Here is a 27,628-nt window from a genome sequence, read left to right on the forward strand (position 1 = left end):
ACGGCAGGATCCGCAGTTACGTCATAAGGGATGTATGTGGCCATGGAGAGAATGAAGAACGGAGGCCACCCATGCCATCTGCCATGGCACCTTTCTACTGGGAGAAGTGCTACAGCAAGTATGTGGACAACAGATCAGATGAACAGGACTTCTGAACTACTTTGGGGTATAAACAACAACCTAGATAATGGGGTTTCGTACCTTTAGGAGCATATAAGAAAGTCAAGAACAGCACAGGAGTATTGGGACATCCTAGAAACCCATCTCTAAGTAGCCATACCTCAAGTGATGTGAACTGCATCCCATCTTATAAACTGAAACCTTATAAACTGAAACACATTAAAGGAAGTCCTGAGAAAGCGAGCCCTGGAGCTGTACCAAGACGGCAGGAGGTGAGGGGCTGCTGCAGGGACGCACTAAGCCCACCACAGAACTGCTGACGTTGTAGATATCACCCCAGTGATATCCTAATTCTAGATAAAAATTTTGTATTAGAGAATCTGCCTCTAAAAACCATGTCAGCAGACATTCCATTGCCCAATTAGCATTAAGCTTGTGATTATAACCATAGAATAATTAAACTGCAACTGGCACTAATGCAATTGCATTATTAAAAATATTCCAGAGCACCGAGCTTCTCCCAGTACTAGTTAACTGCTATGCTAATGTCCTGGCACATGTGACTAATAATGAAATGAGTTATAACTGTGTGTTTGGATCGCATTACATTGCTTCAAGTGTATCATAATATTTTATAGCTTAATGGAGATTCTGGCTTATAGCAAAACAGGAAAAATAAATCTCAGCCAATCATCATCCATTTTTTCAAAAAAATCTACGTCCAGCAGCCGACAAGGTTTTAACCATCAATAACAATTACCCTGAAACCTTTCTGACACAATAGGTAGATATTTAATATCAGAAACATAAAATACACCCTCACTAATGGAGATATATTAAGATATTGATTAGTTATGCAAGAAAGTTTATGCTGGTTGCAATCCCTCTAGTAATTATGAGCAGGCTATTGACTACCCCTTGAACCACATCTTTTAGTACATTTCCCTTTCTCTACCCAAGAGTATACTTGGCTGGCAGATAATCAGAACAAACAGACATTCCTAGAAAATGTGAACCATATGTGCAGCCCCACACAGCCAGCGCTTCCTGCATGCCTACTAGGTGCTCCTGAACTGTGGCGGGGTGTCAGGCCTGCACAGCACAGAGGCACAGCCCCTCTGCCCAGGATGCTTAGAGTCCAGTGGGGGAGACAGACAGGACCACAGAACACAGACGAGAAGGACAGGGCTGGCAGCGTGCTGAATGGCGGCAGCTAAGCCAGCCGGTTGGGGAATTGGACAAGAGACTAATGACTGTAACATACGGCGAAGGAAGCAGAGGCAGGCTGGGAGGAAGCTAGGAGCTGGAGCCCGGCTCCTCGAGAGCTGCCTTTTCAACGTTTGTCTTGGGTTAATGCATAGACACGACAGTCACTTGGGCTCTAAGGGGAGAAACACGTTAAAGGAAGTCCTGAGAAAGCACGGTCTGTTGCTGTACCAAGACAGCGGGAGGTGAGGGGCTGCTGCAGGGATGCACTAAGCCCACCACAGAATGCCCTGGTGCTCCCCCCGCCAGGGCTCCTCCCAGGGCCATTGAGGCCCCTCTACCCCTCCCAGGGTGCAGGCTAGCTCCTCAAGGAAGCACACGGATTCCAGGGCTGGGGCTGGAGAAGCACACTAAATGAAGACGAAGGGTGGGGAGAGGAATGTGTAGCAATAATTCAGAAGGAGCGGCACAAAGGAGTAGCATTGGGGAATGTAGTACCTTAAAAATGATGCCAGAAACAAATATGTCTTTTTCAGTGTTTCCACCACTACAGATAATTTCAAAACAAAGGGTTTTTTTTTTTTCCCCTCCCCTTGCCTTCCTTCTGTCAGGAACTTGCCTGCCTTGTGGTTTCTGTGTCTATACTGGCCCCTGGATCCTTGCTCCCTGCACGTGGGATGAACTATGTGAGCACAGAGGCCCAAGAATTTTACCCAGCATCACTCTGGCCTCAGTGAACCTCCATAGCCCTAGAAGCAGCAAGAAACCAAATGGTAAAGGTGCCTCCTCTGCTCCACTAGGTCTTCCAGGGAAGAAAGCTCATTTGCAATGCAAAGCAACATAAATAGAACATTCTTTAAGCATTGAAGACATGTGCCAATTCCCCCAGACAATAGAAATGGCAGACTGATGTTTTGATGTTATTTTTTAAGGTATTAAAAAAAAAAAAACAGAAGATTCCCATTTTGCACATTCCCTTGAATGGTACAGAAGGAAATGGAGTGAGAGAAAGGAGACCCTTTTTAAATACGATCTGTTTCTTGTGCGTAGACTGCTTAGAATGCCAATGCCTGCAGGCTGTGGGGGAATTCAGATGAGAGAATTTCCTTCATTCCAAATTGAAAAACAAGGGAACTCGACCTCGAGGCTATTTCTGCCTTGAAACTCTTCCTGCAACATGGTGTTTCAAAATTATAATACGATTAACAAAGACTGGTTTTCTTTCAACTGGGAGTTGAAATGAAACACAGACACCCTGCTGGTCACTTTTGGTGGCAAAGTTGCTGCAAAGTAAATAACAGCACTGGGGGGGCTGACTGGGGTCTCCTTATCAGAGAGTCAACAAGAAGTTTACATATAACAGTTTGTATGAACCCCTGTTTTTCTGCCTTGATGCCTGGGGAAGAGGTCTTTGCCTCACTGCAGGGCTGATACAACATTTTAAGCACACAGAAAGTAAAGCCAATTAGACAGTAGCCATCAAACCCCTAAAGCTCACTAGACCTCCCTAAGTGCCTCTGCCTATGGTTGTCCTACCTCTTGACATCGCTGGTTGCTGATACTCCCACCTGAAGTATCATCTAGCCTTTCTAACCCCTAACCAAAGCCTTGGGGTATCTGTCTTCTTCAACTAACTGGAAAGCTACTAAGAGCCATAGATATGTCCTATTTATCTTTCTATGCTCAGCTCCTATCATGCTTATTAAATAAGTGATATAGAAGAGCCAGGCATGGTGATGCAGGCCTATAATCCCAGTACTTGGGAGGCTGAGACAGGAGGATCACAAGTTTGAAGCCAGCCTCAGCAATTTAGCAAGGCCCTCAGCAACATAATAAAAACCTGTTTCAAATTTTTAAAAATAATAATAAAATAGGGCTGGGGGTATAGCTGATAGAATGCCCCTGCATTGAATCCCTAGTGCCATACACACAAAAGAAAAGCAATACAGAACTTGATGCTCGGGAAGTTTGTTGCTTGACCAAGATCACAGCTGCTTAGTAACAGAATCAACCCGCATCTACCTGTTGCTAGCCACCTCTTTCCATCTCAATGACTAGAAAGGAGTTAAAGAATACCCATAAGGGCTTCCACTTACTCAACATATGTTCCATGCCATACCCTCCTCCCAGCTCTACAGTCCTATATTGTTCATTTAATCTTCATTACATTCCCCTGATGAGAGATAACTCTAGTTTTCAAATACTGAACCAAGGCCCCATTTGTCTAAGCCACCAAGCAAGTAAATGGTGTTGCTGGTAGGTGGACCTAAACATGCCTGGCCCCACAGCCCATGCCCTCTCCACCTGAGGGCACCTCCTACCTGGTCAACAGAAACTGAACACATTCGTCAGCCTGAATCATGAATGACAAACTCCTGACATAACTAAATAAGTGGCTAATGCATCTTTTTGAAAGCGTAAAAATTAGTTTCCTTTTGGTGAGAATCTTATGAACAAAATCAGAATTAAGTTAAAAGTAGAAAAGGAAAATATAACCAGAGTTTAGAGAAGCCATAGGTCTAGTTAAACAAACCTAAGGCACAAACTGAAAACTTTTAGGATCACAAACATGGTGACACAAACTCTTTAAGAATTAGGAGGCCCCAAAGGATTCTGGGAGTAGCTGTCTGTATATGTTTTAGTCCTGTGAGATTAGTAATTTGAAGGGCTCATAAAAATAAGCAAATAAACTTTCAAGAGGCTGAACCTATATCCTCCTTAAAAAGTCAACAAAAAGCTCCTGCTAAGAGATTGTCACAAACATACAAAGCATCATGTTACTACATCAGCAGTCTTTTACCTAGTTTGGAAATATGATCTTTTCTGTTCAAATGTGGTTGAAATTTGTTGGGACTGGAAAATAGATTATTCTTTCCTTAAAAGGACATATCAACTTCTCTGTGGCTAGCATAAACAGGTTTTATCTTGGCTGATTTAGCCTCTACTTGTGTCAGATTAGACCCAAACATTGTCTCTGATGTGACTCCCCTGTCTTATCTAGATACTGGGGATAACAAGGGCTTTGGTGATTTGCACACCAGGATGTGGAATGCTGGCCTTAAGGTTTAAGTTCCACAAGCAAGAATAAAACCACAATCAAATTAAAATCACACTGACTTCAATATTGTGAACTGTTTGAATAAAACAGAACCAAACAGGATTCAGTCCAATCTTGTCATTTTGCAGATGAGAAAGCTGAGACCTAAAGAAAATAAGTTTATGAATTACTAAAGAAAAGAAATCATGTTACAGTCTTGAGATGGTGAGTCCAACAGAACTGTTGTGGTGTTTATTGTGTTTTAAGTTGAAACTAGTTGCAAATATTTAAAAAGTAGTGAGTTCAGTATGATGGTTCCTAAACATAGAATTGCTACATGCTCCAGAAATTCCACTCCTGACAATATGCCCTAAAGAACTGAATGTTAGTCACTTGAAGAGATATTTATATACCCGTGTTCATGTTCCTGGCAGTATTATTCACAATTGCCAAAGGTCAAACAATCTAAGTGTCCATCAGTAGATGAATGCATAAATAGACACTGGCCTACACATGCAATTGAACAACACAATCTTTTTTTTTTTGAAGATTTAAAGAAGTTTATTACAAAGATAGAGATACAGAAGATAGTTACAGCCCCATGCCAAAATGGCATGAGGGGGGTGGTCCGAGCCAATTCACCACCCCTGAACAGCACAGTCTTTAAAAGGAAGGAAATTCCGGCACATGCTGCAGCTTAGAGGAGCCTTAAAGACATTGTGCTAAGTGAAATAAGACAGTCACAAAAATGACCAGTATTGTATAATTCCATTTACATGAAGTACTGAGTGTGATCAAATTCACAGAGACGGGAGTTGAATGGTGGTTACCAGGGAGAGAAAGGAATGCGCAGTTAGTATTGAGTGCGTATGAAATTTCAGCTGGGGAAGGTGGAAAAGGTAGATGGATGGTGGCGATGGTTGCCAATTAATGTGAATGTATTTGATGCCACTGAACTGTACACTTATAAATGGTTGAAACTGTGAATGTTGTATATATCACAATCAAAACTTTAGAAGCCTCCACATAAATATCCACACTTCCAGTGCCATTTGAAAAATAGAAAGGATGTTGACATTGGGCCCACATTCCCACAGGAATGTCCTGTAGACAGAGCAGACTCTCTCCTGTTTTGTGTGGACACCTACACTTGCTTCACCCACCTCCCTTAGCATTGTATTCCTAAGGCCACTGTCTCCCAGACTCAGCTACACATTAACTAAAAAACTTTCAAAAAATACCCCAGGAAGAGGATGTACCTCAGTGGTAGGATGTCTGTTTAGCATGGGCCAGACCCTGGGTTACATCTTTAGTACCTCCAAAAACTACCCTATACCCAAGATTCACCCCCAGATAATTGAATCAAAATATATGAAGGGAGGGGACAAGCACTGTTAAGTTGTAGGAACTCCTTACAAGACTCTCTAACTGAGGACCAACAACACAGAGTTTCAGTTCTCAGGCCTGGCTGCTCCTGGGTATCACCAAAGGTCTTTAAAAACTACTGAGGTCTCCTCCTGTAAGCTCTGATTTAACTGGTATACGGTGTAGCTAAAGATCAGGATTTTTTATGTTAAATGGGTGCTTGGCTATATAGCAAAGATTAGGATCCACTGCTATAGACATTTGAACATGTTTCCTCTGCTTTAGACACACAGCACTTGCTGTACTTTTACACCACCACCCTGAAAAATTAAGTTCATAACATTGTGCATATCATTTTTAGATGTCATATGGGTATGTAAACATATATACTGTCTCAGCCCATTTTCTGTTGCTATAATAGAATATCTGAGACTAGGTAATTTATAAAGGAAAAGGGGTTGTTTGGGCTCATGGTTCTGGAGACTGGGAAGTCCAAGAGTAGGGCAAGTTGAGGATGGCCTTATACTGTTTCAAGTCATGGCAGAAGGCATGAAGGTGAAGAGGCCCATGCAGGGGAGAGAGAGCATGAGGGGTGGCTTGGCTCTGCAGCAACCTGCTCTTGGAGAAAGCAAGAACTCCTGTTTTGTGTGGCCATCCTACACTTGCTTCACCCACCTCCTTTACTATCAGATTCCTAAGGCCACTGTCTCCCAGACTCAGCTACACTGCTCTTGGAGAAACAAGAAGTCATTGAAGAAAGGCATGACCACTCATGAGGGCTCAGACCACACAGCCCAAACAATTCCTAGTAAGCCCCACTACCAGCCAAACTGAGGAATCAAACACCAACAATGAACTTTGTGAGGTTAAACCAAATGCACACCATCTTTCTCTCTACGTCCCCTCTCTCTCTCTCTCTCTCTCTCTCTCTCTCTCTCTCTCTCTCTCTCTCTCTCTCTCACACACACACACACACACACACACACGTGTGCATGCCCATACTCCTTCAGCCAGCTTATTCTCCATGGTTGATTCCAAATTCACCCCCAGAGACCAAAGACAAATCATCATTGAGGCTGAGAGAACAGTTTTCAGATTGAAGTTCTAGTGGTGAATGATTTAGGTAATTGTAGCCTCCTTGGAATTGTAGACAAAAACTACTATTTCTTGAGCACTTTGCACTTTTCTTAGTTATCTCATTTAAGCCTCCAGCAACACTGAGGGAGACACTGCCATCCTCGTTCTGGATGAGGTAAGTGTGAAGACCCACGCAGTGATTACTTTGAAGGGAACACCACTCCTTTGAATTTATAAGTTCTGGAGGTTTTCTTAAAATCAGCCATAATCTTTTACAATCATACCTTGTATGTTCCCAGTACATTTTGTTAAATAGGATTTTTGTAATGTGATTCTCATTTTAAAGGTGCTGAGGGAATTCAGTATTTTTAGGGAATACTTCAGAGAACCTTTTATAAAACAAATAACCCTTTAGTACTGTGAACACTAAACCATTAATGTAGCAATTTTGTGAGGTAGGTGTTTTGCAGAGCTGGTTTTCCTACAGAATACTGAATCTATTTCCAAGGCATATCCTAAAGTATATGGGTAAATAAGGGAAGATTGAAGAAAATAAGTGTTCTGGGTAAAAGTAATAAGTTCCAAAGTCTGCCTTCTACAATAATAAGAATTATGATAGGTTTTTTTATGCTTTAGTGTTTTTCCTTCTCCCAATTTTTAGTTGCAAACTTTTGAGTCATTCCTACCTTGAAAAGTGTCCAAATCTATTAGAATTTGACATCATATCTCTCCATCCTACCTAAATGGCATGTCTATAATCAATGTCTTCTTCTTGTGGCAGATGGGCTGGCTATCTGCTGGGCTGCCAGGGTGATTTGGTTGGATAACATAACAGGGTGACCATCCTGAATTTAACCAATTGTTATGTATGCCCCTGTTAGTAACACATGAAAAATCTAATTGAGCTGAAAATGGCTTAACTGGTTGCAGCATAGACAAAGAAAAAGATAGCAGCACAGAACTTTTCTTTAAAAACAGAACTGAAAAGTAATTTATTTCCTCCAGTTAGCAACCAACTGTAGCTATTATAGCCTTCAGCCCTAACAGAGATCACCTCTCAGGAGCTGCTAGTAAAAAGAAGGGGGTGGAATACAGAATAAATCCCTGCCACTGAGTTGGGAGAAATATTGTGTTAAAGTATGGACAATCCTCATTCCTAAGCTGACTTCTCAATGTTCAGAATGCAAAATCTTACAGGGGGTGAATTTTCTCTCAGTGGCTTACAAACGTTTATTTAATCCTTAATGCAAGGATTAAACATGTAGTTGATCCTTGAACAGTAGCATAGATGCTAGTTTTGCTAAATTCTGGGTCCTAGTACAAGGGAGGTTACATGAAACTGGGGCAAGAGAAGGAGGAGGTAGAGAAAGGAGAGGTAAAGGACTAAAAGGGTAGAGATGGAGAGAGTGATGTGTTGGCCTGAACAAAAATCTGAAATAATAAACATTTATGTTTGCCATTTCTCTCCTCACTTTCAGAACTGCTTTCCTGATGCTTCATCCAGTTAACACTCAGGATTACAAGCTCTCCAGCCTGTGATAACGTCTCTTCATCTGCTTGAATCAGAGCCCCAGGGGGAGAGAGGAAGAACTCATATCTGAATAACCTTCCCTTAGGTAGCAACCATAAACTCTTGACAAAATGGAAAGATTAATCCCAAAGTCCTGGAAAGCCACTGAAGGTCTGAGGAAATGGAGGAGGGTGGAGGGAATCTTCCTTAGATGAGCACTGGGTGCATTTAAAATAATTTTTCTTCTACACAGCAAAGAAAACTATCGAGAACCTCAACAGAGAGCTGACAGAATGGGAGAACATTTTTACCAACTATTCCTCTGACAGAGGATTAATATCTAGCATACACAGAGAACTCAAAAAACTCATTGCTAAGAAAACAAACAACCCAGTCAAAAGATGGACAAGTGAACTAAATAGAAACTTCAAAAAGTAGAAATTCAAATGGCCAATAAATGCATTTAAAAAGTTCAACATCATTAGCAATCGGAGAGATGTAAATCAAAGTGAGATTTTACCTAACTCCAACTAGAATGTCAATCATTAAAAATACAAATAACCACAAATGCTGGCCAGGATGTGGAGAAGTGGGAACTTTAATACACTGTCATTGGGATTGCAAATTAGTGCAACCCCTTTGGAAAATAATATGGGGGATCCTCAGAAAAATGGGAACAAACCTACATTATGATACAGCAATACCACTTCTAAGTATCTACCCAAAAGAAAGGAAACCAAACTACCAAATTAATGCATGTGTATCTATGTTCATAGCTACACAATTCACAATTGCCAAACTATGGAACCAGCCAAGATGTCCATCAACAGATGAATGGATTACAAATCTATGGGATACGTATACAAGTAAATTTTATTCAGCCATAAAGAAAAACACAATGACTTCATTTAAGAGGAAATTGATGGAAGTGGAGAATATTATTCTAAGTGAAATTAGTCAGTCACAAAAATTTAAAATATCAGATGCTCTCCTTAATACGTGGAAGCTAAGGAGAAAAAGGGTCATATAAGGAACTCTAGGCAAAGAAGAAAAAAACCAGAGATGAGCAAATAAGTTGACCTGAGGAAGGTGGGAGGGATGAGAGGGAAATTTTCTAATGTATAGGATGTACATTCACAAACATATCAAAATCAACCACTAAGCCAAACATGAGAAGGAGGGAGAGGGAGGGAATGGGGCTGGAATTGGGTAAGGGCTAAATGACTAATGTGTGCATGTATGCCTCTTCCATCTTGTACCCCATTAAGATGTATGACTACAATGCACCAATAAAAAGTTTTTAAAAATAAAAGAACTTAATTATGAAAAAAATAGTTTTGCCTCTGGACTAGTCAGTACTAAGCCAGGCAGCTAAAACTGGTGTTGAAACTTGGAGTACTTCTAGCTTGGAAAATGAGTAACAAACTTAGAGGTGATCACAGCAGCTAAAGAGTAAGATAAGAAATGCTAAAAAAGATACAGCCAAAAAGAGGGATTCCTAAATGTGGCACTTTCCAAATCTCTGGATTTCTCACAGTATCTATCCAGAACACAACAAAACTACTAGTCATATCATGATATAGGAAAATATGAACTTTATTCAAAAGGAAAGGCTATCAATAGTGACTGCTTCCAAGATGAAGCAAAGGTTTGGATTAGCAGATAAGTGTTTTAAAGCAGTTTCTATGAATATGCTCAAGAATGAAATGCAAAAATGCTCATAATGAAGGGAAAATAGGTAACATGAGTAAAGAAATAGAAACTACTTAAAATAAGAACTCTAGTGCTGGAAAAAAAAATCCACTCGATGGGTTCAACAAAATACTGGCAATAACAAGATAAAGCCAGTGAACTTGAAGAAAAATCTATACAAATAATCCAGTCTGCAAAACAAGGTTGGGAGATGGTTGATGAAAAAACGGGGTGGGGGAAGGAAGACAATATCATAGTATTTAACATAATACTAAATTGAAGTAAAGTTCTAAATGGAAGTAAAGAGAAAGTGGGATAGAAAAAATACTTGGAACTAAAATAAAATTTTTTTAATGTGGAGAAAGATATAAATTTGCAGATTTAAGAATGTTAGAAAACTGGAGCAAAACACACACAAAGAAATCTACAGGTAAGCACATTAAATTCAAACTGATGAAACCAATGACCAAGAAAAGATGTTTACTGCAGTCAAAGAAAAGCAACATATTACTTCCAGGGCAACAGTAATACAAATAACCATTGACTTATGACCAGAAACACTGAATGTCAAAAGACAGTGAAACATCTCTGAAGATGCAGAAAGAAAATTGTCAACTTAATTTCATGTAACAAAAATATCCTGCAAGAATTAAAGAAAATTAAAAGCATTTTTCAGACCCATAAAAACTAAGAGAATCCATTGCTGCACAAGAAATGTTAAAAGAAATTATTCAGAGAGAAAAGAAAAGACACTAAGTTGAAACTTGAATTTTTAAGAAGGAACTTATGGTGTATTAAGTGGCAAACATTTGGGTATGAAATCCACATTTTCACCTGAATTTAATATACATAAAATCATTTAAAGCAAAAACTATAATATCCTATTTATTGTAGGATTTATAACACATAGATGTAATAATACATGTGGCAACTACAGTGTAAATAAAGGAGAGAAAGGGTAAATGAACCAAAACTCTGCAAGGTTCTCACATTTTTGCAAAATAGTACAATTTTAACTCTACATAAATATACTGTTAAAAGTTAAAATTATGTATTGTGATCTCTAGAGCAGTCATTTTTAATAAAAGTGTAAAGAAATAGAAATCCCCATCGGATAAAAAAATAAAAGCATAAATCTACAGATAAAATATTCCACAGAAAAATTCACAACAGCTTTATTATTACATGCTAAAAATTAGAAACTGCTCAGGTATGCATTAACAGGACAATAATTAGGCAACCTCTAGTATAATAAGACTACAGATACATACAATAGTACCCGATAATAAAAGGAAAGAACTCTAATGCATGTAACAACATGGATGAATCTCAAAAACATCAGACTTAGCAGTAAAGCTTCAGAAGATATTAAATTTGTGTGTAGTGAAAAAAAATCAATCTTAGCATAGGGCAAAGTTTGGCTAAAAATGGAAACTTTCAAGGAGATAGTCACATTACATAGAAATCCGTATTCCACAGATATATGCATTTGTCAAAACTCATCAGATGACATGCTTAAGATTTGTGCATGCAATTATATGTAAAACAAACTCATAAAAATTGGACCACAAATATTGAACTCTCATTAATGATATTCATGTTGAGATATGTATGGTATGTGTATCATTTTGAAATGCATAAAATAAGGGGCAGGTGAGTTGAGGGGTGGAGACAGGAATAAATAGATCTATAGATATGTGATAAAACAAAATGATATTTTAAAACTATAGGTAATAATTTGTATAGGCTAAAATAATCACCCCCAAAGATGTCTACATGATAATTCCAGGATCCTATGGATATGCTACCTTCCATCACAAAAGGAATTTTGCAGATGTGATTAAGAACCATGTAATAGGAAGAATACCCATCAAATGGGCCCATCAGATGGACCCAGAAGATAGGAAATCCAAGCAGTAGAGTTTTCCCCTAGAACATCCAGAAGAAATACACTTTGATATAACTTTGTTTTAGTCTTACATGACTCCTTTTAGACTTCTGACCACCAGAATTGCAAGCTAATATATTTATCTATTTTTAAGCCCCTAAATTTGTTGTTGTTATAGCCTCAACAGGAAACTCATACATAAATACATGTTTAAATAATTATTTCAACTTTTCTGTATATTTGGAAAATTTTATGATAAAATGTTGGGTGGGGGGAATACTCCCACTAGCCAAGTACAGGAATTAGGTAAAAGGCAAGCTAACTCAACTATTTTACACTGAAAATTTCTTAATCCTCCTAAAGCTATTTAAGAGTTTTAAGTAGAATCCTTGTTAATCATTAGAATGAATAATTATCCAGACTGGTAAAATTAGAATCAGTAAGAGAGAAAGTAAAACACAATTTTCTGGAGAATGTAGAAGAAATTGTTTTTATTGAAGAAATCCACCACATGGAGAGGTCAACCTGGCCTGAAAGCTCTCCTGAATCCTGCTCCCAAATATGTTCCAATTTTTCAATTCTTCTTCTACTTTTGAACTGGTGGTTCTCCAGAATACTCAAGGGTTTTTTTTATCATGTACTGTTTCTTCCCCATGGAATAATCTAGAAAGAGACGGAAGGAAATAGGATACAGGTAGGGATATGCAGCAACTGTTCAAATAATCAGATCAATAACTGGTAGGTATAGGTTGTTTTTCCATTATATACTTATGAATGAGAAATTAACTATGTTAAAGAAAACCGGTTTTCTCTTTACCCAGATAGTGAAGATTTGGGGCTCTTAAATAATTATTTTAGTCACTCGAACTTGGAAAGTAGTTTTCATTGTAGCATTCTAAAAGTACAACTACTTTTGAAAAGAACAGTAAGAACTCATGCTAAAGAGAAAACAGAAAGCAGGCAAGCTTTAAAGTTGATTTTAAAATTCAGGCTCCACAATGGCAAACACAAACTTAAAATTTTTAAATCAAGTTTATAGCCCAAGCCATAATTAAAAATAGAAATCATAGTCATGCATGAAAAAAATCATACACATCCTCTACAAAGCTGTGTTCTCAAGAAGGGGAAGATCTGACTTCTCAAAATCTGTTTTTCAAGCAAAATGAATAAAATATCTCAAATATTTTATTGCAAGTGCCAAACTTGGCAGATGGCATGTGCCTGGGGATTATATAACCACATTAAACATCAACCATAAAGTTCTAAGAATATTCAGAGTGAAAATACCTCATCCTCTCAATAATCAGAGTGACTCTCCGACATAGGAAGCCCAGTGTTCAAAAGACAGAGAGAGAACAGCAGTGGGAAAGAATTCCCTTTCTGGAGCAAGAATAAAACTGAAATAAAGAGTTCAGTTAGTGCTGGCATTTTGCCATGGTCTCAAACACCCTAAACCTAGTGATTTGAACCCAAAATAGTGAATTCAGGAAGGGTCCACTTTGGAAATTTTTATATATTATTTTGATGAAAAACCCAAATTTTCAGCTCAAGTCAATATTTTTGAGACCAAATTGTATCTTCAGCTATCACTTTATGGCCAGTTAGTACAGATTAGTAGTGTCTCAATATATGCTTAAGTAAATAATTTTTAAATTTTTTTTATTGGTGCATTGTATTCATACATCTTAATGGTGTACAACATGGTCGAGGCATACATGCACACATCATTCATTTAGCTCTTCCCCAATTGCCACCCCATGAAAAGGAGAGAAGGGGTAGGGAATGGGATAAATAAAATTATGAAGCCAGATGTGGTGGCGTACACTTGTAACCCCAGGACTTGGGAGGCTGAGACAGAAGGATCATGGTTCACAAACAGCCTCAGCTATTTAGTGAGGCCCTCCATAACTTGTTTCAAAATAAAGAATTAAAAATAAGGCTGGGGGTATAGCTTGGAGATAGAATGCTCCTGGGTTCCATCTCTAGTACCATATAAAATAAATTTATGAATAGATGAAATTCTAAGAGTCTTGTTTTCTTTTTATTGGTGTATTATAATCATATATCTTGATGAATTTCAGAGTGATGGAGGCATACATGCACACAGCGCTCACTGAGTCCTCCGCAGTTTCCACTCCACTCCGTCTCCCTCCCCATCTTTCCATACTCACCAGAGTGACTGGCTTTGATAAGTTTGTGTACATTATGACCAGTGAATTTTTTTCTTCTTCAAGTGTTTCTCTCCCTTTCCATCTCCCTCAGGTGGGTCTCCTCCTTAACTCCACCAAGGTTTCTCCTCCTTCTCTTGAGATCCTCCTGTGTCCGTATTTCTCCCTAGCTTCCACATATGAGGAAAAATATCCAACCTTTCATTTTTTGTGACTGACTAATTTCACTTAACATAATATTTTACAATTCCATCAATTGCCCTGAAAATAACAAAATTTCGTTCTTCTTTATGGCTGAATATAATTCCATTGTGTGTATATCCCATAACTTTGTGATCCATTCATCTGTTGATGGATATCTTGGCTGGCTCCATAGTCTTGTTTTCTAATGAAACATGAAAGTAAGTCTTTTCCCTCAGTAAAACCATGCATCGGTCAGCTTTTCATTGCTCTGAAAAAGTATCTGTGAAATATGTGAAAAAACATGTGTGAAAAATAACTCAAAAAGGGGAAGCATTTAATTTGTCTCAGAGTTTCAGAGGATTCTGTCCATAGTCAGTGGGCTTCATTGTTTTGGGGTCTGTGGCAAGTAAGTAGAAAATATGGTAGGATGGGGCTGCTTACCTTATGGCAGCAAGGAAGCAAAGAAAGAGAGGATGGAGTCAATATCTCCTTAAAAGGCACATTCCCAATGACTTTACTTCCTTCCACTAGGCCCACATCTTGAAGTTTCTACCACCTCCCAAGAACATCACAAGCTGGTGACCAAGCTTTTAACAAGTGAACCATTGGGGACCATGTAAGATCCAAACTATTACAAACCACAGGCTCCTTCTTTTCCAATAAAAGACCCAACACTCAACCTATTTCACCTAGCAAAGGTGGCACCAGACAAATGTTTTGTTTTCTTGGGTAAATTCTTTGAAATAGAATTGCTGGATTGCATGATATATAATTATATATTTGGCATTATAATAAATTGCCAGAATTTCTTCCAAATTGTCTGTAATGTTTTGTATTCTCACCAGTAGTATATATAACTTCCACATCAATACTCTGAATAAACAGTCTAAATTTGACTCACTCTAGTGGGTTTATAATGGTATCTCATCGTGTAGTTTTAACTTAAATTTACCTGATGACTCATTTCACTGAGAACCTCTTCATGTCCTTGGGATATTAATTCTGATTGCTAGTTTTTGTGTGGCATTTTATTAAGCACCAGAGGGGCAGATATTAATCAACAAAGATATTATGGAGTTAAATCACATATTAAATCAAATGGACTTAACCAATATCTACAAAATAGTTCATCCAACAAGAGCCGAATACACTTTCTTTGTAGCTGCTCATGAAACTTTCTCCAAAATAGACCATATTTTAGGTCACAAGAAAGCCTTAGCAAATGCAAAAATGAAATAAGTCCTTGCATTTTATCAGATCATAACGGAATGAAATTAGAAGTTAGCAGCAAGAAAAACTACAAAAGCTATACAATCACATGAAGATTAAACAATACACTTTTGAATGATGAGAGCATTGTTGAAGAAATAAGAGGAGAAATTTAAAAACCTTTAATATCAAATGAGAATAAGCTGGACGTGGTGGCACACACTTGTAATCCCAGCATTTGGGAAGATGAGGCAGGAAGATTGAGGTTCTTAGACAGCCACAGCTACTTATTGAGGCCCTTTGCAACTCAGTGAGACCCTGTTTCAAAATAAAGAACAATAATAGGGCTAGAGGGTATAACTCAGGGGTATAATGCCCCTGGATTCCATCCCCAGCAAAAAAAAAAAAAGAAAAGAAAAGAAAAAAGAAAAAAGAATAAAATAAGAATAGAAAGCAATACACCAAAATCTCCAGAACATAGTAAAGTCAGTTCTAAGATGAAAGTTACTGTGAGTGTCCATATTTTTAAAAATATTAGAAAGGTTCTAGTAACCTCATGATTAGCAAAAATTGATGAGAGACTAAAAACACAATAAAAGGAATTCATGAAACAAAGAGTTTTTTTTTGTTGTTTTTGTTTTGTTTTTGTTTTCGGTGGTACTAGGATTCCTGGAAACCCTTCTACCTCTGGGCTACAATCCCAGACCTAGTTTTTTATATTTTTATTTGGAAACAGGGTCTCTTAAGCTAGCGTGGCTGGTTTTGAATCAGCGCGATCCTCCTGTCTCCGCCTCCCAAGCACGGGGATTACAAGCATGTGCCGCCACGCCCGGCTAAAGAGTTAGTTTTTTGAGAAGATAAAAAATATTGACAAACCCTTAGCCAAACTAACCAAAAGAGAGAAGTAGATGGCTCAATTAATAAAGTTATAAATAAAAATGGAGCCAGGCTTGGTGGTGTACGCTTGTAATCCCCGTGTTTGGGAGACGGAGATAGGAGGATTGTGCAGGCTCAAAGCCAGCCGGGCTGGTTTAAGAGACCCTGTTTCCAAATAAAAACATTTTTTAAAAAATAGGTCTGGGAGTATAGCCCGGAGGTAGAAGGGCTCCCAGGAACCCCAGTACCACCAAAAAAAAAAAAAAAGAAGAAAGAAAAGAAAAATGAAAAAGAAAAGGAAAAAGAAATAAAATGGAAATACTACAATAAATATCACTGAAATTCAGAGGATCACTAGGGACTACTTTGAAAACTTATATTTCAATAAATTGGAAAATCTAGAATAAATAAATTTCTAGACACATATTATCTACCAAAATTGGACTGAGAGGTTAGCAGAACAATAATAAGCAATAAAGCTGATGTAGTAATAAAAAGCCTTCCAACAAAGACAAGCTCAGAACCAGAATGGATTCACAGCTGAGTTCCACTAGACTTTTAAAGAACTGATGTCAGTACACCTCAGATTATTCCAGAAAATAGAAAGGGAACACATCCAAACTTATTCTGTCAATCCAGTATAACCCTGGTTCAAAAACCAGATAAGAACATGCTGAGGAAAAAAAAACTACCTGCCAATATGCTTTATGTATGTAAATGCAAAAATCCTTAATGAAAAATTAGCAAATCATATTTGATATCACAATTAAAAGATTACACATCATGATCAAATCGGCTTCATTACAGACATGCAAGAATGGTTCACATACCCAAATCAATAAACATAATAAACCACTCAAATAGAGTCAAAGACAAAAATCACATGATTATCTCACTAAATGCAGAGAAGGCCTTCAACAAATTCAACACCTACTCATGTTAAAAACGCTGAAGAAACCAGGATTAAAAGGAACCTACTTTCACATTATAAATGATTTATATGACAAATCCAAAGCAAATATCATTCTGATCGTGGTAAAACTGAAAGTAAGCCAGGCGTGGTGGCTCGTGCTTGTAATCCCAGGCACTTGGGAGGCTGAGACAGGAGGATTGTGCAGGTTTGAAGCCAGCCCCAGCTACGTAGTGAGGCTCTCAGCAGTTTAGTGAAACCCTGTTCCCAAATAAAATATAAAATAGGTCTGGGAGTGTAACCCAGAGGTAGTCTATCCATCCTCAGCACTCCAAATAAATAAATAAATAAAATAAACAATAAAAAATGGGACTGGTGGGTGTGAAAAAAACTGAAAGTATTTCCTCTAAAATCAAGAATAAGACAAGGATGCCCATTCTCACTATTCTTATTCAATATAGTACTTGAAACTTTGGTCAGAGCAATTAGGCAATAGAAGAAATAAAAAAGATACAAAAGAAAGGAAGAAGTAAACTTGTCTCTGTTTTAGACTATATGATATCAAATGATTCGATGCTTAGAAGATTCTAAAAGCTCTACAAAATGAGAACTCTAGAGCTAATAAATTTAGCAAAGTAACAGGAAATAAAAATAAACATAAAAATCTATAGCTTCTCTATACATCAATAATGAATCTGCTAAGAAAGAAATCCAGAAAACAATTCCATTCACAGTAACTTCAAAGCTTCGAAAAATATAAAATACTCAGAAATAAATCTAACCAAAGAGGTAAAAGACCTATACAAGGAAAGTTACAGAATGCTGAAAAAAGAAATCAAAGAAGACACAAGAAGATAGGAAGACCGCCCATGCTCATGGGTTGGCAGAATATTGTAAGTGACCCTATTACCAAAAACAGATTCAATGCAACCTGCAACAAAATACCAACAATATTCTTCCCAGAACTAGAAAAAACATTTCTCAAATCTATATAGAATAACAAAGGTCCCAGAATATCCAAAGCAATTCTAAGCATAAAGAGTACAGTGAAAGTACCACAATATTCAACTTCAAATTATACTACAGTGCCAGAGTAACAAAAACAGATCGGTATTGTCATAAATATAGACAGGGAGAGACATGGAATAGAAAACACGGAGGCAGATACACACAGTCAGTCATCTGATTCCTGACAAAGATGCCCAAAAGACTTACACTGGAGAAATGACAGCCTCTAAAATATGGTGCTGGGGAAACTGGATAGCCAAATGTAAAAGACTGAAACTAGACCCCAATCTCTTACCCTGCACAAAATTCAAAACAAAAATGGTCAAAGACCTTCTGATTAGACCAGAAATCTTGCAACTGCTTAAAAAAAAAAAGAGCATAGGGGAAACACTCCAACATACAAACACAGTCAGTGACTTCCCAAGAGGACTCCTATGCCTCAGAAAACAATACCAAGAATCAATAAATGGGATCAAGCTACAAAAGCTTGCACAACAAAGGAAGCAACTCACAGTGTGAAGAAAGAACCTAGAGAATTAAAGAAAACCTTTACCAACTACTCTTTAGGCAGAGGATTAATGTATAGAATGCATAAAGAACTCAAAAAGCCGGGCGTGGTGGCGTACGCTTGTGATCCCAGCATTCGGGAGGCTGAGACAGGAGGATCACGGTTCACGGACAGCCTCAGGTACTACTTAGTGAGGTCCTCTGCAACTCAGTGAGACCCTGTTTCAAAATAAAGAATAAAATATAGGGCTGGGGGTGTAGCTCGCAGGTAGAATGACCCTGGGTTCCATCCCCAGTACCACAAAAAAAAAAACAACAACTCAAAAACTCAACATCAAAAAAGCAAAACTAAAGAAAAAACTATGCAATAAAAGGATAAGTGAACTAGACACTTCTCAGAAGAGGTACAAATATCCAAGAATTAAATAAATTGTAGAGATGTTCAACATCACTACCCATTAGGAAAATGCAAATCAAAATTACACTGACGTTTCATCTCACTCTCGCTAGACTGGCAGAATACTAATAGAAATACATGTTGGTGAGAACTGAGGAAGAAAGGAACTCTTATACAATATTAGTACTACCACTATGAAAATGAATATGGAGGTTCCTCAGAAGACTAGGAAAGGAAATACCACATGATTCAGCTATATACGGTCTCAGTATTTACACAAAAGAATAAAAGTCAGCATACTATAGAGATACATACATACCCATGTATATGGCGCACAATTCACAATACCATATTATGGAACCAGCCTCGGTGTTCATAAACAGATAAATGAATAACAAAACTGTGGTATCTACACACAATAGTGCCATAAAGGAAAAAGAAATGCTGTCACTTGCAGGGAAATATATGAAACTGGAGCGTACCATGTTGAACTATATTCTGAAAGTCAAGGGTCATATATTTTCTCTCATAAGTGGAAGCCAAGCCGGGCGTGGTGGCGCACGCTTGTAATCCCCGCGCTTGGGAGGCGGAGACAGGAGGATCGCGCAGGTTCGAAGCCAGCCGCGCTGGCGTAAGAGACCCTGTTTCAAAAATATAAAATAGGTCTGGGAGTGTAGCCCAGAGGTAGAAGGGCTTCCAGGAACCCCAGTACCACCAAAAAAAAGTGGAAGCCAGAGAGAAAAATGGACTCATAAAAATAGAAGAGAGGCCAATAAGGTAGAAGAAGGAAATCCGAAAAATGGTGAGGATAAGTGGAGGTACTAGGAAATTAAATTAATCAAACTATGCCAGGTGATATACAAATATGCCATAACAAAACTCATTATTTTATGTAACTATCTATTTCCATTTTTTAAAAGGTTCAAACATTTCCTTCCTAGAAATAGGCACTTAGAAATCTATAGAGATATCCACAGTATATATTGACTATCTCAATTTTTAGTCCATATTTTAAAAAATACACTTTAAGATGAAATTTAAAATGTTAAAAATTAGATTAGCTATCTGTTTTTTATTTCTTAAGAGAAAGATATAAGGGAAAAAGAAGAAAAAGAAAATTTTTTCTTTCACAAATAGAATGATCTGGAAATGGAATCGCAGCTCCTTCTCTAACAGTCTTAACTAGACACTCCCACACGACATATCCCCAGCTATCAGATGGCCATATGAGATCTGAAGGCTTCAGAACACTAAATTTGCCTCTCAAAAGAACCAAATGTTAATCTATACCACACATGTCGTTAGTCTCTTACAGTATTTAATTTTCTCTTCATCTTATTATTTTTAGGTGAGATTCAAAACACCCACCAGGGTTGTTTTTTTATGAGAGAGAACATTTTTGTTCTGGTGGAAAATGTGTTCAATTCCCAATCATTTGTCATGATTTTTTTTCATATGAGATGTAGCTTTCCATCTACTTAAAGTACAGCAAATTACTCATATTCATGACATCAAAAAATGTCACTTCTTTACTAAGGAAAAGAATAAAATCAGTCTACACAGTTATCTTCTCCATCATGAATAATCCTGAAAATAAATCCTTGGGAACTTGTCTCTATAATCCTTCCAAATTCTCCACTATGAACTATCATAGATCCTGAAAGTCTCTTCTCCCAAATTTCCATGTTCAGTCCAACTATAACCACATATATCTGCTCTCCAATATTTAAATCAAGCTCAATATATTGGATTTTTTCAAAAGCAAAAAGTCTGTTTGGAAGTAATTTATATAATAACCTTATTTTTTTCTCAGTAAAGAAGAGCAAAAGAAAAAAAAGAACATGAAGCAAAAATCCATTAACAGCTGAGATCTGTTAATTTGCATCATCCTTCTATAATCTTAATCTATACTTATATATGTGGCTGGGATAACAAATTCAGTTGGCCAGCTTACACTGTGACTCTGTGATTACAGAAGTATGGAAATGAGTGAATCTTTCTTTTGGGGACACTGGATGGATCATTGTTATTTATAAGCCATGGATGATGATAATTATATCACATCTTTCTAGATTTTAGTTGCCATCTTCAGGATGAGTGGAACATCCTATTTTCATAAATACTTGATGCTTGACATTTGTTTGATAAGCATATTTTCCAATGTAAGACATAACACTTTAAATGCAAATATAAGTTGAAATGCTTGAGTTAAGCTAGAGAAACAGAGACTGGGTATCAGATGAGAACATGTGTTTCCCCCACTGATGTGCTAAGTACTCATAATTTAGTCCTTCTGGGGGGAGAGAATCAAAGTAATCTAATCAATTGCAAAATCAGAGAAGTTGATAAACAAAATTATGGCTTAGTTCCTCCTACACCTTCTCTCAGGAGCCCCCTGCCACGATCCATCTCCATCTCCAGTCCTAAGATCTTTAAACTTTCAAGTAGTTGCTCCTACAGCCACCTCCAGTATACACCAGGACCCTCTCCCTCACCGCCCATCAGCCAGCCTCTCTCCTTTCATCTCTGCAGTCACAGGCCAGAGAAATCAGAGTGTGATCCACTTCTGTAGTTCTACCCTGTTGTGACTAAAAGGCTTGGTCTACTCCAAGCCAAATTTACAATGTGATCAGCAGGAATCTAAAAAGAGCGTTTCTGTGGCTTATAGCATCATCTTAATAAACACAGGAACAAATTTTGCCTTCTTAAAAAATTTGCCACATGGAATAATTATTTGAGCCATGTATTAGTAATACATATATCTCCAAAATGTGCTCATTCCCTTTATTAGTAAGTCTAATTATGGGTATAAGATGGAGGAAAATAATAACTTTTCACCCCATCTCCATGAACTGAGTCTCATGCCACTCTAGAGAACGACAGATGCACAGCCCCAGAAGGGTCCTAGCCCTGGGACTCAGAGGGTGAGCAGGCACCCTTTAACTGTCTAGTCTACACATGCTGACGGCTGCCTTTCCCTCACCTCCTCCCCCACCACTAGAGCAGGGTTATGACCATGCCACTTTGGAACAGCTCTTGCATTAAGATGCTGCCAAGAAACACTGGTTAATGGGCCAGTCAACTGACCTAGCAAAGCCTTCCAAACCCAGAGGCTCACAGTTCTCAGTTTTCTGTTTGGCCAGACTCTGCTTACAACAGGAGCCCTGGGGAGATTCCTGGGTCTCCTACTACAACTCTCCTGGACTGCCAAGTAGGAATATCAAGCAGAAATAATTTAAAGAAGAAGAAAAAGAAAACAGCTCAGACATTATTCCATTTCCAGTAATACTGCTCCTTTCCAATTCTTTGCAGTATTATTGTCACATCACATGTGAGTCTTTCCATCTGCCTGGGCCCCATCTAACGATGCATGGTTCCCATAAGTTAAAAATGAAGCTGGGCACCAGGCGTGGTGGCGCACGCTTATAATCCCCACGCTTGGGAGGTGGAGACAGGTTCAAAGTCAGCCACACTGGCTTAAGAGACCCTGTTTCCAAATAAAAATATAAAAAATAGGTCTGGGAGTGTAGCCCGGAGGTAGAAGGGCTTCCAGAAACCCCAGTACCACAAAAAAAAAAAAAAAAAATTAAGCTGGAAGGCCAAAGGAGGTTAGAGAGTATTCAGCCCGCAGTCACAGATTCTTAAAGCCATAGTGACCTAAATGTTCCCTTAATACAATTATTTTGTTTTACAGATGAAAACACTATGATCAAGGATTAAGATTACAAAGTAGGTGTGGCTTAGCCAAGATTATGTCTGGAGATCTAAAATTCACTTAATGTACTCTCTTCCATTTTCTTTTCAAAATAAGTATCTATAAATTACCAACCAATAATAACAGTAAGGTAACATTTGTTTTGTGGTTTCTGTTAACAGGTGCTGTGCCAAGTGATTTTCACAGATCATTTCCTTTGAACTTCACAACAGATCTACAAGGTGGGTACTCTTACTATTCCCAAGTTACAGATGAAACAGAAGCATGTGTTAACCACTGGCTGGAGGCCACATATCAGGGGAATGGAAGAGCCCATCTCTTTCACCACACACTCTGTACAGACTGACACTCAAGACTCCTATTGTGAGCCTGGGCACTTCCTGAATCATCATTATGTAAATCATTTTTAAGATCTTTAGAAAATAATATGTGGTCATAGAGAACCAGGACAACCCATTTCTCTGAGATGTCAGAAAACAGACTAGCTGCTTTCCCATGAGTAAAGTCTGACCAATTTATTGTTTCAGTCTTCTCTGCACTCCAGTCAAGCCAGATTATTTATATAAAAGCCAAATCCACTTGACAAACCTTGAGAAAATAAACCCATGATTTGTATGCAGAGAGCTTGTCAGTATCTCCTACATTACTTGCCTACAAACACTTTTTGCCCTGGCACCTCAAGCAGCCATGGGCATCCACTTTGCCTTCAAAAGCTTAACACAACACTTTCACCCAACTCACAGCCTCATGGAGTCTGACCCATGTGCTCTAGCAGCACCCCAACACACCCAACTTCTCACTCACTCAAGAAAAAGGGCTTGAGCTGAGTGTGCTGGTGAGCACCTGTAATCCCAGCGCTTGGGAGGCTGAGGCAGAAGGATTGCAGGTTCTAGGACAGCCTCAGGAACCTAGTGAGATTCCTAAGAGCCTAGTGAGATGCTGTATAAAACAAAAAATAAAAAAGGGCTGGGAATATAAACTCACAGGTAGACTGCACAATTCTCAGGACAGGAAAAAAAAACACAAAGTTGAGATTTTTCTCTTGAAGAAATATGGTCTAGGATATTCTGCAGTGTATGTCAAAAAGACATCTGAGCTGAGTTCCCCAGACCAGCAACATTCCCCGTGGGAGAGCAGAGAAGTGGTTGTGCTCTCAGAAGCAGCACGGGGAGGTGCTCAGGGAAAATGGGCTCTGCAATCAGACCTTGGTTTCCATCTTGGATCCTGCCTTTCTCAGCTTAGAAACCTTAGGAAAGTTATTAACTTCTCTGGGCCTCAGTGTTCCCAACTATAAAGGAAAAAAATATCAGCTACTTTGTGAGACTAGTATGAAGATTAAATAAGATAATACATCATAAGCATCTGATACCATGCCTCTCCCATGGTAACAGTTAGCTATCATCTTTTATGTTTTGCTGTATTTACTCCTCTTTTCTCTAGAAAAAGAACTTCTTATCTTCCTTCCACGAGAGGAAAAAAGGATGAAATAGGGTCAGGGGCAAAAATTTAATTGGAAAATTCTAATGTCAGTGGATCCCAAAGCCAGGGAAATCTAAGGAATGACTCTAAGTCTCAGTGCAAAAGAGAATGCATCCAATTATACCTGCCTTCCAGGACTTTTTAAACTATGTATTTATAGCATCTGTTTAGGTGTTTATGCTGTATGTATAATTAGCCATTTTTCTTCAGCATATCCAGTAATTATTTTATCAAATGCACATCTGTTTTAATTAGGCATGTACACATTTTACTATACTGTAAAATGTCAAACACACTGTAAAATAGCTCAGAGTACATTAACACATAAAAACAAAAATTTACTTGACATATCACAAACAGCTGCAAAAAGCTCATAGACCCAACCAGCTGCTGCTCAACAACTCCCAGCCAAGGGCTGTTCTGCCAGGTCCTTCGGAGATCCCGCCCATGCTGGAGCGGCGGTTTCTGTTCTCAGTTCTCTTGCCTCCGTGCGAATGTCGATATGGTGCACAGTGCAATGTGTGTAACTTGGCTGACACCATGCATGCCAACCCTTCTGTTTGCCAAGCCGCAGACTCTTAGTGCAGATGATAATACCAACTATTTCAAACCCAAAGGGGCTTCAGCTGCCAGCTAGTATGACACCTTCATTTTACAGATGGAGACATTGAGAACCAGAATGAAGAACTGATTAGTGATTAAACTGGGATCATTCTGGGTCATTCAGTGTCTATTCTTTGCTCTTTCTCCTCTGCTGGTTTCTAAATCTAAATGCGCTTCATAATGATCAAGGGTGTTGATGGAAAATGCTGATTCCCAAAGCCCAACCTGACTTAGGAGCTTGTACAGCGGGCCTGAGATGGACACAAGGAATATATACTTTATATTGCTAGTAATCCCAAAGCAGCCAGCTCCAGAACCTACACTAAAGGGTCACAGGGTCTATATATCACAGCATTTCTCCTTACAGTTAGTAGTAGTAGTAGTAGCAGCAATAGTAGTAGTAGCAATATTGGTACTGAGAATTGAACCCGGGAGCAATCTACCTTTGAGCTACATCCCCAGCCCTTTTTTATTTTTGTTTTGAAACAAGATCTCATTAGATTACTGAGCATCTTGCTGAGTTGCTGAGGCTGTCATTGAACCTACGATCCTCCTGTTTCAGCATCCAAAGTACTGGGATTACAAGCGTGTGCCACTATTCCTGGCTGATTATCCCCCTTTTTTGGCAGTACTGGGGATGTAACCCAGGAACATTGTACCTCTGAGCAGCACCCCCAGCCCTATTTTTTATTCTGTATTTTAAAATAGGATCTCACTGATTTGCAAAAGGCCTCACTAAGTAGCTGAAGCTGTCCTCAAACCATGATCCTCCTGTCTCAGCTTCCCAAATGCTGGGATTACAAGCATGCACCACACCACACCTGGTGCCCCATTTCTAGTTAGTAAACATTGATGGGACTCTAATGGTCTATAACCATTGACTTGCCACATATTGGAGTTGATAAACAACAACAAAAAATCCCCAAATGTTTTCTGAGCAGACTATTTGATTGTAAATGATCACTTCTACTTGCTTTTGATGGCTTTTCAAGAAAGTAAAATGTTCTGCAGAAGCACATGGTGTCCATGTTCAGTTAGTTTCCATAGAGAAGAACTCACCAGAAATCCCTTAGCACTGCTGTTGAGCTATTATCTCTCTGACAGATTTTCCAATTTGTTGAAGGAGAAATCTCAAATAAACAACCTAACTCTACACCTCAAGGAGCTAGAAAAACAAGAACAACCTTCAACCCAAAGTCAGCAGAAGGAAGGAAATAATAAAAAATCAGAGCAGAAATAAATGAAATAGAGATTTTAAGATCAATAGAAAATATCAACAAAACTAAGACTTGGGTTTTTTTGAAAGATAAACAATATTGTATACCTTTAGCCAGACCTTTTAAAAAGGAGATAAAATACATATAAAATCATAAATGATAGAGAAGACAGTATGACTGATATTACAGAAATGTAAAAGATATTATGGACAATTATTTACCAGAAAATTGAATAATATATAAAAATAGATAAACTCCTAGAAATATAACCTACCAAGATTGAATCATGAGAAAACATAAAACCTGAACAGACCCATAGTAAGTTAGGAGACTGAATCTGTAGTCAAAAACCTCCCCAAAACCCAAAGCCCAAGACCTAATGACAATCCTTTCCTACCTCTTCCAAAAAATAAATGAAGAGAATGGAGCCCTTCCAAACTCGTTTTTTGAGGCCATCGTTACCCTGATATCAAAAAAAGAGAAGAAAAAAAAAACATATATATAGGTTTAAGTTTCCCTTTAGATGTAAATATCCTCAAAAACAAACAAAAAATAGCAAAGCAAATTTAATGGCATATTGAAAGTATTATACTTGCTTATCAAGTGGGATTTATCCCTAGGGGCAAGTATGGTTAAAAACAAATAAAAAATATTCTATTATCAGAATAAATAATCATATTAATGGAATGAATAAAAACCATAGGATAGCTCAACAAAAATAGACAAAGCATTAAAGTTTTCAAAATCTTCTCATGATAAAAACTTTCAAAAAACTCGGTATAGAAGAAATTTACCTCAACACAGTTAAAGCCATATTTGCAAAGCCAACAACTAATATCACACTCAATGGTGAAATGCTAAAAGCTTTTCCTCTAAAATCAGGAATAAAGACAAAATGCCCACTCTCATCTCTTCTATTATGTATATACTGAAAGTCCTAGCAATTTGGCAAGAAAAATAAATAAAAGTTATTCAAATCAGAAAGAAAGAAATTAAGTGTCTCTGTTTGCAGTTTTATTATCTGTCTGTGTTGGGGGAGTACTGGGGATGGAACCCAGGGGCATTCTACCTCCAAGCTATACCAGCAGCCTTCGCCTTCTCCTTCCTTTTCCTCTTCTTCCTCCTCCTCCTCCTCTTCTTCTTCCTCTTCTTCCTCCTCCTCTTCTTCTTTCTCTTCCTCTTCTTCATTTTCTTCTTTTTTCTCCTCCTCCTCCTCCTCCTCCTCCTCCTCCTCCTCCTCTTCTTCCTCTTCTTCCTCCTCCTCTTCTTCTTTCTCTTCCTCTTCTTCATTTTCTTCTTTTTTCTCCTCCTCCTCCTCCTCCTCCTCCTCCTCCTCCTCCTCCTCCTCCTCCTCCTCCTCCTCCTCTTCTTCTTCTTCTTCTTCTTCTTCTTCTTCTTCTTCTTCTTCTTCTTCTTCTTCTTCTATTTTTGCAGCACTAGGGATTGAACTCAGGGGCATTC

The sequence above is a fragment of the Muscardinus avellanarius genome (assembly GCF_963383645.1).
Source record: "Muscardinus avellanarius genome assembly, chromosome: 2".
Classification (NCBI taxonomy): Eukaryota; Metazoa; Chordata; class Mammalia; order Rodentia; family Gliridae; genus Muscardinus; species Muscardinus avellanarius.